The sequence below is a fragment of the Xyrauchen texanus genome, chromosome 6 (assembly GCF_025860055.1).
Source record: "Xyrauchen texanus isolate HMW12.3.18 chromosome 6, RBS_HiC_50CHRs, whole genome shotgun sequence".
NCBI lineage: Eukaryota > Metazoa > Chordata > Actinopteri > Cypriniformes > Catostomidae > Xyrauchen > Xyrauchen texanus.
In genome coordinates, this window is record NC_068281.1 from 32,674,765 (window position 1) to 32,688,152 (window position 13,388).

Below are 13,388 nucleotides of genomic sequence, written 5' to 3' on the forward strand. Positions count from 1 at the left end.
ATCTCTATAATGACAGAGCTGGCTGCATATATATATAAAGTTCTCACTTTAATACTATCTTATAATAATTGTATGTTAGTATTTTCAAAGCTCTGTATTTTATTGAATTTTTTTATTGTGGTGGACATGAATGGAATGTGTTAATTGAGAGATATATCTCAAAAGCCTGTTGTATCATATTAGTATCATATGTTTTTCTATATATATTTTAATAAAGTAATGTACAACATTTTAACAAAGTACAAGTTGCTATAATTTAGCAAATACTCATTTTTGTATTATCACTAACAATATAAATATTATTTTTACTTTTAAAATTAAGATTTCACAGCAAAAGGACACTTACATCACAGTATGAAGACAGACATTTTGGAAATCATATTACAATGTCCTCTTCTTCCAGAACACAGAAACATTCACCAGGAGGAAGTAGACATCTTGAAAAATGCATACAACAGGTTATTTATATATATTTATTTATTTTTGCAAAGTATTCATTATGATGATATTGAGACTTTAGAAGATCATGTATAATATACTGTGTGATACGTACTGCTTTATAGGGTTAACTTCTGAAGCTACTTTTTGTATTGTCTCATCAATGCTTTACTTGTCTGTCACAATAATGTCTTTGAATCATCTGAATTATTAGCTTTATTAAATACCTTATATTTTGATTATTATATATTGAATTATCTTCATTTTGGGGGCATTCTCAGCAAAAATGTTTTTCCTTGCGATTAAATTGATTTATTAATCAGCATCTCATTTAATAACTTAATTTAAATATTTTAATAGGTTGACAGCCCTGTTTAAAAAACAATCATTAATAAAGTTAATTGTAACATTTCTTCAGAAAAAATAGAGGATGACTGTTTTAGAAATATATTGATATTGGTTTAATCGCTGCTGCTCAAGTGGTAGAACGGCTGTAAAGAAGACAGACGGCATGATTAAGCTTCTTAATAAATCTGAGATATTCCTGCCATTGAGGTGTGTGTGGGGTTGCTCACACACTGATGCCAGAAACGCACTCGGTCTGACAGCAGAGGCCTTACACAGCATCACACGCCCCACAAAGCTGTCACACTCTTAATTGCCTGTGTGACCCTACCCCCTTCCTTGACAGCCTGCTAATTACCCCCTAGGAGTGTGTGTGTGTGTGTGTGTGTGTGTGTGTGTGTGTGTGTGTGTGTGTGTGTGTGTGTGTGTGTGTGTGTGTGAGTGAGAGAGAGAGAGAGAGAGATGAGAGAGAGAGAGAGAGAGAGAGAGAGAATGAGAGGCAAAAATCACTCATAAGCAAGTTTAGTCACAGAACATGAGACATTCTAAAAAAAAAAACTGTAGAAATCCCTGAACATTATTTTAAAACAACAAAATCAGTCAACTATTGCATTTGAGGGATAGGACACCCAAAAATTAAAAGTCTCTCATCATTTACTCACTCATGCCTTCCACAATGTGTATGACTTACTTTCTTCAGCAGAACACATATGAAGATTTTTAAAAGAATATTTCAGCTCTGTTGGTCCATACAATACAGTACAGGTGAATGATGCCCAAAACTTTGAAGCTCTGAAAAGAACATGCTGTAAAGGCAGCATAAAAGTAATCCATATTACTCCATTGGTTACATTTCTATGTTCAGAAGCGATCTAATCAGTTTTGGGTGAGAAAAGACCAAATTATAACTCCCTTTTCACTGTACATCTTGTAATTGCAGTCTCTAGGCTTGATCATGATTTCAAGCTCTATTACACTCTCTAGTTTTTAATGCATGTGCAGAGCACTAGATGGTGCAAAGATATGTAACTGAGTTTTAAATCATCATGCCTCATTGCTTCAGAAGATATGGACTGAACCACTGGAGTCTAATGGATTACTTTTATGCTGGCTTTATGTGCTTTTCAGAGCTTCAAATTTGGTCACCATTCACTTGCATTGTATGGACCTACAGAGCAGAAATATTCCACTAAAATCTTAGATTGTGTTCTGCAGAAAAAAGAAAGTCATACACATCTGGGATGGCATGAGGGTGTGTAAATGATGAGAGCAATTTCATTTTTGGGTGAACTATCCCTTTTAGTATTTGGATAAAACTTTGTATCTTTATTTAAGCAATTTCCAGGTCTTTGATGGAGCTCATTAGACCTAACACAACATTTGCTAATTCAGCATAATTATTTGATTTGTTCCTGGTCATCAAACCTACATGATAAGAGCTGTGCAAGAAGCTATGGCTTCTTTCTGGAAAAGTCATTAAAGATGTACTTACTTTACTTAAATTTTTTCCCTAAAAATTCCATTCTGACAGCAGACGAGGGAAGTTCTAAAAAGGCCACGCAAATGAAATGCTAATGGCATGCTAATGAGGGCTGTGGGGAGGTGGGTGGTGGGTAAAGTTTGGTTAGAGAGCGAGGCTGCGAGAAAGAAGGAAATGGCTGGGTGAGCAGTGAGTACGATTGGTGCCATGCTGAGTGGAGGAACGTTTTGATAGCGAGGAAGTGAGAGAGGAAAAAGTGTGGGATGAGGGAGGGGTGAATGGATGCCCTGTGGGCTAATGAATACTGATTGATTTCCAAATTAAATTTCACAACTGTTCTCTCAACGTTTCCTTTCCTTCTCATTCTCTCTCCAACTCAAATGCACATTCTTTAATTATACTTACAGATTTCAATGTAAGTGTCTGAGCATTCTTTGTTCAACTCTTTATGAAGCTGGAAAGAGAATTTATTGGATATTCTGGACCGTAGACAGCATTGACTGGTCTTAAATAAATCTCACACATGCTTCTCAGAATGCTAGACCATTTACCCTGCTGAAAAGTCCAGCTTAGACCAGCATGCTTTTCCTTGTTTATGCAGTTTAGTGCTGGTTTAGCTGGTGGACCAGCATAGCCATGCTGTTCATGAGCAAAAAATGCTGTAAGCAGTATTAGTGTTGGGAACTGTGAACTTATTCTTATTCAAATCAGTTCCATAAAAAAATATATTAACTTTTTGTGTTAGTGCTTATTTAATATATAGTAAAGCCTAATTATTGGATCGAAGTTAGGGTTAGAAAATGAGTTTAAAAATTTGTGTGAACACCTTTTGTACAAATTATTTTACATTTATTTCTGATCAGCTATATCTGCACTGTAAAAATCTTAAATTACCTCATCAGTTGGCAACAGACATCTGAGGGCAGTAAATGCAATACTGCAAAATTTCCAAATATTTATTCCTTAAAAATAAGATTAATTATTGGAATCATTAAATGTATAATTCACCCAACAATGAAAACTCTCATCATTTACTCCCCCTCATGTCATCCCAGATGTGTGTGACTTTATTTCTTCTACAGAACACACGTGAAGATTTTTAAAAGAACGTTTCAGCTCTTTAGGTCCAGAATGCAAGTGAATGGTGGCCAAAACTCTGAGGTCCAAATATTACATAAAGGCATTATAAAAGTAATTCATATGACTCCAGTTGTTTAATCCATGTCTTCAGAAGTGATTCAATTGGTTTTGGTTGAGAACAGACCAAAATGTAATTCCTCATTGGCCATTGTGATTTCAAGCTCGATTACACTTCCTCAGGGTTGGGGAGTAAATAGATACATGTAACGGGATTACGTATTTAAAATACAAAATATAAGTAACTGTATTCCACTACAGTTACAATTTTAATCATTGGTATTTAGAATACAGTAATATACAAAATGTATTTTGATTACTGAAGAGATTACTTTGCATTTTATTGTCATTTGTTTCATTTAATATTTTGTCCTTTCAGATGGAAAACATTTATACATATAAATGATGCGATCCAAAGTGCATTTGAACAGCAGTGAAACACTTTCTTATGATGTGTTACATTCATACGAGACAGAGAAGTTTGAAGTTTGGAGCAGAAGAAATAGAAACAAACCTTGTGTAAATTGTCAGCTGTGCGCTAAGATAAAATGCTATTTCTAGCCATTTTACATGCACATGTTATCAGGCACGATCATATTTTTTTTATCAAACATATTCATATTATGAACTTTGGATTATGGATCCTAATTAATTTTTTCTAGTAAGACCTTTGATATTATGGCAAACATTTTTTACTTGATAATATCTTTTGTATTGTTTTCCTGTAAAAATATCAAAACTTTCTTAAAAGAAGATCAGTTTGATTAATCTTGTTTTAGAAACAACACTGCATAAGATATTTAGGTTTGTCAGAGAATTTATTTTTTATATGTTTAAACTGAGTTTTTATATTCAAAACAAATAAAAAAAAATCTACCAGTGCTGAAGAAGTAATCCAAAGTATTTAGAATACGTTACTGACCTTGAGTAATCTTACAGAATATATTACAAATTACATTTTACAGCATGTGTTCTGTAATCTGTAGTGGAATACATTTAAAAAGTAACCCTCCCAACCCTGTACTTCCTATAGCCATATAGCGCTCTGCAAGTGTGTCAAGCACTAGACAGTGTAATCGAGCTTGAAATCACGATCATGCCTAAAGGCTTCAATGGCAACATGTACGTAAAAAAGTTTTTATAAGAGTTGTATTTGTGTCTGTTCACACCCAAAACTGATTGTATCACTTCGGAAGACATTAGATTTAAGATTTAACCACTGGAGTCGTATGGATTACTTTTATGCTGCCTTTGTGATATTTCAAAGCTCTAGTCAATATTCACTTGCATTATATGGACCTACAGAGCTGAAAAATTATTTGTTTGTGTTCTGCAGAAGAAAGAAAGCCATTCACATCTGAGGTGGCATGAGAGTGAGTAAATGATAAGAGAATGTTCATTTTTGGGTGAACTATCCCTTTAAGAGGAATCAGGTTGAAACTGGAATTGTTAAATTCCTTACGATTCCCATCCCTACGCAGCTCGGTCTTTCTAGCGAGGCTGGTTGACAGAGGGAGGCTTGCTGGTTAAGCTTGTTAAGGACCCTGGTGAAGACACCAGCATACCAACATCCCATGCTGGGAGATCATCCTCTAAAACACAGCAATGCTGGTCTTTTCAACAGGGTACACACAGGTACCATGACTCTACACATGAAGAAAGCATTCAGGTCTTGAGAGTGAGAGCGTGTGGCAGCGTGGGACACCTCATCAACCTGTCAGTAGATTCCATTTCACACCTCTTACAAATGACATACCAGGACACAACTCAGTTTGTCCGGGGCCACTAATGTTGTCATTCCATTTTGCGTCCTGTCAAAGCAGAAAGTCCCGTCTCCGCTGCTGGCTTCATTTCAATCTTAAAACCCTTTACACGTCCGAGCAGGCAGAGGTTTTTTGTTTATTTCAGTGTGGGAGGGGGCACAGACAGGGTCGATCATTATACGGCCGTGTAAAACAAATGCACAAAGGTGTAAGAGAGCGTAATGATAGGAAAGAAGAAGGGGAAAAACAACGCTCAAATAAAAGAGGCAATTCTGTTTTTGTTTTGTTTTTTCTTAACCAAAATATTAATGATCTTTCATTTGGCTCCCATCACAAGGCGCGCAAGGAGAAATTGCATTCTATTTGCAAAGCCTAAGAAAGCAAGGGCCTAGGTAATGGGTAATAGGTGTAGACAGGAGAAGGGAGGTGAGGGCCGTGGGGCAGGTGGGGGAGAGAAAGCGAGGGAGAGAGCAAGAAAAAAAAAAAAAGATGAGAAATATTTCCTGAGAGAAAGGGGGCAGTAAAGGCTGGCTAAGGTGGGAGTGAGAAAAAAAGGAGAGGAGATTGGAAATTGAAATTGATGACATTGAGTGTGCCTATGACAGATATAGACCCTTTATTCTTTTCTCTTTTTTGAGGAAATCACAGCAGCCAACCTTGCAATGAGGGCAGATCAAGCTAAAATAGGCTGTTGAGTGCTGAGAGAGCGAGAGAGGGAGGAACAGGGTAGAGGTAGTTTGGCAGGAAGGGAGCAGACAGAAGTGGAGGACATTAGTGAGTAGATGATGTTGTCAGTGACCGATGTAAATCACAGCGATACATAGTCAACAGACACACTCGGTTGACTGTGAGGGGGGCAGCCGTCAGGACGATGGCACTGACAAATGGAATATTTTCAGAGGACTTAATCAGAGGAAAATGGGGTTTCATCTGCACGCCTCCCCGCTCCACTGCCCTCAAAGAGAGAAATGATTGCCTGTCTTTCTCACCCTCGCCTTCCCTCTTCTCCTCTCCTCGCTCTCTCTATCTCACTCACTCGTCAAGCATAGCCGCAACACTTCGGAAAGGTTACGGGAAGACCGTGTAGCTGCTTTGGGCCTCTGTTTTACAATAGAGAATATGCAGGGGGGCCACACATATACGCACACTCGTGTAGATACACGGAGACATCCATGCAATATGACTGATGGAAATCACTATCTCAGATGACAGAGAGGTAATATCTCTGTCTCAGACATGCATCAGATTTTTAAACACTTCCACAACTTCATTTGTTCTTGTTTGATGTACCCTGACCAGAATAGATCTGATGTCAGTCACTGCATCACACTAAAGCAAGCCTTTTTTCATCAGAGTCTGAAGCAGATATACTCACCACAGTCTCAAAAAACAACACATTGCATTTAAGCTGTGTTTATGTGCTGATGCGACCAACTATGAATCACTCAATTAAAATATTTCAATACAAACCTCCACTTAAAGGGATAGTTCACCCAGCAGTGACATTTATATAATTATTTACTCACCCTCTTGTTGTTCCAAACCAAAATGACTTTCTTCCATGGAGCACAGGAGAAGTTCACCAATCATTATTATTGCATTTTTCCCCCATCATTTTAGGTGAACTATCCCTTTAAATGGCCATTATATTAAACTCTTCTATTATACACTCACCTAAAGGATTATTAGGAACACCTGTTCAATTTCTCATTAATGCAATTATCTAATCAACCAATCACATGGCAGTTGCTTCAATGCATTTAGGGGTGTGGTCCTGGTCAAGACAATCTCCTGAACTCCAAACTGAATGTCAGAATGGGAAAGAAAGGTGATTTAAGCAATTTTGAGCGTGGCATGGTTGTTGGTGCCAGACGGGCCGGTCTGAGTATTTCACAATCTGCTCAGTTACTGGGATTTTCACGCACAACCATTTCTAGGGTTTACAAAGAATGGTGTGAAAAGGGAAAAACATCCAGTATGCGGCAGACCTGTGGGTGAAAATGCCTTGTTGATGCTAGTGGTCAGAGGAGAATGGGCCGACTGATTCAAGCTGATAGAATAGCAACTTTGCCTGAAATAACCACTCGTTACAACCGAGGTATGCAGCAAAGCATTTGTGAAGCCACAACACGCACAACCTTGAGGCGGATGGGCTACAACAGCAGAAGACCCCACCGGGTAGAGGCTACAATTTGCAAGAGCTCACCAAAATTGGACAGTTGAAGACTGGAAAAATGTTGCCTGGTCTGATGAGTCTCGATTTCTGTTGAGACATTCAGATGGTAGAGTCAGAATTTGGCGTAAACAGAATGAGAACATGGATCCATCATGCCTTGTTACCACTGTGCAGGCTGGTGGTGATGGTAGTGTAATGGTGTGGGGGATGTTTTCTTGGCACACTTTAGGCCCCTTAGTGCCAACTGGGCATCGTTTAAATGCCACGGCCTACCTGAGCATTGTTTCTGACCATGTCCATCCCTTTATGGCCACCATGTACCCATCCTCTGATGGCTACTTCCAGCAGGATAATGCACCATGTCACAAAGCTCAAATCATTTCAAATTGGTTTCTTGAACATGACAATGAGTTCACTGTACTAAAATGGTCCCCACAGTCACCAGATCTCAACCCAATAGAGCATCTTTGGGATGTGGTGGAACGGGAGCTTCGTGCCCTGGATGTGCATCCCACAAATCTCCATCAACTGCAAGATGCTATCCTATCAATATGGGCCAACATTTCTAAAGAATGCTTTCAGCACCTTGTTGAATCAATGCCACGTAGAATTAAGGCAGTTCTGAAGGCGAAAGGGGGTCAAACACAGTATTAGTATGGTGTTCCTAATAATCCTTTAGGTGAGTGTATATTGCAACTTCTAATATTCTAGGTTAAATACTAGTTAGGAAATGCACTTGGTTGCCCCATAGACTTCCATTATACATGTAAGTGCATTACTGTACAATTATTGTTTTTACATTTATAGATTATAATTATTTGCTGTGGTGATTGACAGCATGCTGCAGATCCTGTCAATAGGGTTTAACTTGCATTTAACCCCGAACATTCTTACATGTAAAAGATTTTTCTCATTCTAAAAAACACAAACACTCATGGAATAAATCCAGGGAATGGATCACCTAGAGCATTTTGCAAGAGTACATAAGAATTAATGCACATTCCTTGACTCACAATCCCGCTTAACTTCATCCAATGCATGTGAGGCCACACATCGGTACAGAACCATGCATTGGTGTCAAACTAATATCCAACCTAACAATTACAGCACCTGGCCAAACCTTAACCATTTAACCCAGTATCACAGGTTATGGTAAGATTTGTGGATGGTTGGTCATATGAGAAAATCCTAACATGGCAAGTCACCTCTATTAGTTTTTTCTCAAGTTTGTTTTTCAATGTGCTGGTGTTGGGTGTAGGTGCTGGAAAGATTGGGAAAAATTTAAGGAAAATGAAATACATACCCTGTGTTGCTCTTATACAGCCACCCACTGACACACACACACACACATGCACAAATAATCATGTACTATAGATGTGTACATATAAGTATGGTGACACACATACACACACACACACCGTCCCTGTTCATGGAGCTCCGGGCCCAGGTCTCTAAGCTGCAGGTGACCACCGAGCACTGGATAAACACTAATTAATCTTCCTGCACAGCTCGGCAATCAGTCATCTATCAAAACTTACTGACACAGAGAGAGAGAGAGAGAGAGAGAGAGAGAGAGAGAGAGAATGGAGAGCAGAGAGGGGAGGGGCTCTGCTAAAAAGTAAGTATGGGAAAGTCACACAAAGCAAGTGTGTGTGTGTGTGTGTGTGTGTGTGTGTGTGTGTGTGTGTGTGTGTGTGTGTGTGTGTGTAATTCAATTGTGTTTGGCTGATAGATGCAGTAATTAGGAAGATTTTTTTCCATTGTCTACAGGCTTTAGAGTTTGTTACAATTTTACAACCGTTTTTATTCAAAGAATTAAGAGTTAGGAATTGAGCTATTTAAAAAGTATATCATTACCACTATGCATGTACATTAACATGCTTACGTTGGTTTTTAGTGTAACAAATAGATCTGTTATAAGTAATGTCATTATTGCAAAAAGAAGCAATTGATGTCTTATTCAGATACAGTATGTCTGTGGCAATACAGTTCTTAATGTATCACAAATCTATTTCTCAGGATATTGCATCAATACGTGCGTAATTTTTTATACAGTATATGTTTTCATATCCGTTTTCTACTGTTCAGTTACCATAAATAAAAGGTAATCTAAAGGTGTTTTTTTTAAGCTTTTCACAAGGCTGTGCTCTGTTGTCTCCAAGTGTAGATGTATTGGTGCATAATAACTGTACTACAATACACTGGCTTTGACCATCCTCACCGCCTAGATTGTCAATCAGCCACATCTTGTTTTCTGTTGGCATAAGAATCAATAGTGTGAGTGTGTGATACACTGTTAATGTGATTCCTGTGTAAATACATTTATGCCACATGTAAACTCACCTATTTGAAGTATATGGGAGACGGGGCTAGTTGTCACATGGGAAAGTTGTTACAAAGGCTTTATCACAGCAACAATAGGATTTGGAGTCTCAAGTGTAATAATGCAAATCTGTGTTTTCTCTTGCAGATGTTTTGTATGTTGGTTTCAAACAACTTTTTTTTTTAATTTCCACAACAAAGTAAAATTTCACTAGCAGCATCATATTTTTTTTTTATAGCTCCTGGGTAAACAAGCGAACAAACCACACTGGCATACATTAAAGCAAAGGTCAACGATGAAAGCAGATTTTTACAGAAAGGTTTCAATATATTTTTGCATGTTGTCACATTATTATTAAGGCAGGTTGTCACATGTCGCATGCATTTTTTATTATTATTAAATTTACACAATTTATTCATAACAATATATGTTGGCCAAAACAACGTTTTGATATTTCTGTTGACATTTGACGTTTTTCAAAGAAACGTTTTGTGCTTCATAATTGTTTTACTATTTGAATTGAGCTGAAAAACATATAATATGTTGTTTAATACTGGCATCAATTTTAAGAGAGGAGTAGATCTTGTTTTCATGGTTTTGATGGGGGTTGACAGGGAACGTGTCCCCCAAAATGTTCACATGAAACCAGTGGTTTAACCAGTGGTTTAATGACAGGTTCCTTTGTGACAACTTATTGGGGCAAGTTCAAAATGTGTTTAATGAACTGTTTAATGTTCAATATAATTTTTGTAGCTAAGACTTAGTATGTTGCTGTGTATTAATTGGCAATCAAAAATAAACCTACCCTGAGAAATATTCAGGAGTGTGACAAATAGCCCGGTCTCCAATATATACTGCATCTGCAAAGACAGATTAATAAGTGGTAACTGTATTCAGGGCAGTTTCTACTGAATAAAAATTGCAATTCAGTTATGTATTCTAATGTATCTAATCATGATGTAGTTCTAATAAGGTCATTGCTGATATCAAGCCTTCCCTTCTGATGTGTTCAGGTCCTCAAACAGCAGGTGGTCACCAGACTAAACCACATAAAATGTTGACCTTTCACTCATTTTCCCTTTAATGTCTATCATTTGATTTCATCTGAAAACTTTATAATGAACTGAATATTTGTTCTGGACAATGAAAGCTTGCAAAAACTTTTATTTCTGCAGCCCGGCACAGTATATCTTGTAATCAAAAAGACATTCAAAAGGAATTTTAAGGCTTAGTTTGTCTCTCTAGCCTCTCCAGCCTGAGTTCTGGCAGTAAGCGTTACAATCCCCTGATGCCATCCATTTGTCTCATGATGAATGTAACAATCTTCCAGCCTCTTGCCCTGTCCAACTCATTTGTTATGACCTGACATGCCGGCTGCTTTCCGCTCCATTTTTGCCAGTGGGGACCACTAGCTAAGTAGGATGAGAACTCTATACAGACTTTGCCAAAGAGAGGCTTCCAATTCATCTTGTTCTTGTCATATCAAAGATACAAAGTTAGTCGCTTGCTTTTTTAAACTGTCATCTGAGCCATTCTATGATATTGTACAGGCCTTCTATTGCAGTTTTATCATGAAGAAGCTAGAAAACCCAGACCGATCAATGATCAGGGAGGCAGAAGTTTCTCACAAGCCATAAAGGTGATTTGATGCTAATCGTTTGTAGAGCGTACACAGACAGCTCATGAAAGAACTCTTCACAGCTGTCTGTAATTGAGGACCTGGTCAAATGATTAGATCTAGTTTTTCGTGTGCTAGATAAAGGTTACACTGCGTATATTAGCTGGAGGAGGCTATTTAGTCAAGGCACCCTCACCGTTAGTCCAAAGCTCAAGCATGAATCAGGCACTGGTGCGACAGCGAAATTTGTCACCTTTTCCAGCAGATCAATGATAATTACCTCCCTGACATGAGTTCAGTTATTACTTTACAGGATCAAGGACAGAGGGGAGGGAGGGCTGGGGGCGATAGGCAGAGTCTGATCGATACTTTCTGAAATATGGCTGCTCCAGACCTCAGCAGCTCAACAAACCATTACAGCCACTGTTCTTCACAGCTTAGCGACTGGAGTCCAGCTGTCTATTCTCTTACTGCTGCTCTGAGACTCAGACAAACCATGCACATGGAATACTATGCCTCTTCTGATGTATAGACACCAATAATTGTTGGAAAAATCCCTATTTGTTATTTGACTTATAATGGGATTTTTACAGGAAAAGTCAGAAAATGTATTTTGTTAAGATGAAAAGATGAATGAGTTGGAGGTCATAATGTACTTTTTGTCTTCATTACCATTTTTCCTCTCTTTCTCTGAACCTTAGAATTTAGGGTGAGCCATTTTTTGCAGCTGTACCTTTTCTATGTTAACGGCCTATTCACATATTACATCAGCAACGTTTTGCTGGGCTCACACAAGCTTCGGTTTGCTGTTGGGCCAAATACTGTCAACGAGTTGTCACTCTCAAGGAGTCAAATGCTGACACTTGTGCACGAGCCCTGCGTATAACCATGGGGATGACAAAAGCCCTCTCTATGTCTGTATTGCGAAATGGCCAGTAAGTGCATCGCTTTCAATGAGAAAACTCCATAAATTGATGCAAAGGGCATCAGAATTTTAACATTAGGAAATTATGTTGGGGTACAATTTTGTCATCATGACATGATATGATTTTAATTTCATTTGAACACTAATTTACAATGGTTGATGTTTATTCAGCTAAATTAATTTCTGCACAATGGTTGTTTAATCTGTTTTTTTGTTTCTTTTTAGACTGGGGAGGAAGCTTTGAGTTCTGAAAGTTACAGTATGTTTTCAAAGTGCATTGAACTCTTTGTTCCCTTGGTCTCATGCCAGTGTGTACAAAGAGATTTCTTTATTTTATTTTTTTATTTTTTAATCTTTTCATTCCATGTGCCAGCATTTTAGGCTGAAACTGTCCAAAACTCAGTCAAGTATAATTGGGATGTCTTTTATTTTATAAGGATATTAACATTTCCTGATTAAATCTGATTTATAAGTTTACAAGTTTATAAGACTTAAAATGCATAAAGCATTGTGGGTTCTTTGCATTTTTCACAGATGGTATGGCTGTGATACCACTGAAATCACATTTAAATGTGACTTCTTTGTGACCTCATAAGCATGAATTTATAAGTGTGTGTTCTTATGCAAATTATATGTAAATTAGATTTTTGTTTTAAGGAACTGGGAAACTGAATCACTAGTCAAATGCTCTAACAATATTTCCACAAAAATCAATAGCATATTCATTTGTTGGAGCATTCACTCAAGAAAAATGTTTAGCCTATTTTTAAGATTTCTGCATTTCAATTTCATAACAAAAATACATTAAATTCAGAAACTCATGTTTCCTTAGTTTTCTGATCCAGAGCTCTGTGCAAAAGCAGATCTTTATTTTTAGAATCCCACCTCAACACACACACACATGGTCCCCAATCTCTGACACACTCCACAGAGTGAGGTCTCTCTCCCTCTCTTTATTAAATGACCTGTCTGCCTGTTTTTGCTGTCTGTCCCTAGTGGCACTGTATGTTAAATTCTATCATTAAAACCCATTACTGAGCTATCAAAACCCTCTGTAATTCCAGCTAATGACCTCATTTCCCTAAGTGTCACCCATGTCAGTCAGCACTGGGGCCGCTTGCTCTGGCAAGCATTCAAAGTAGTGTCAAACTCTTGTGGGACATCCCCCACCCTCTCTTTTTCA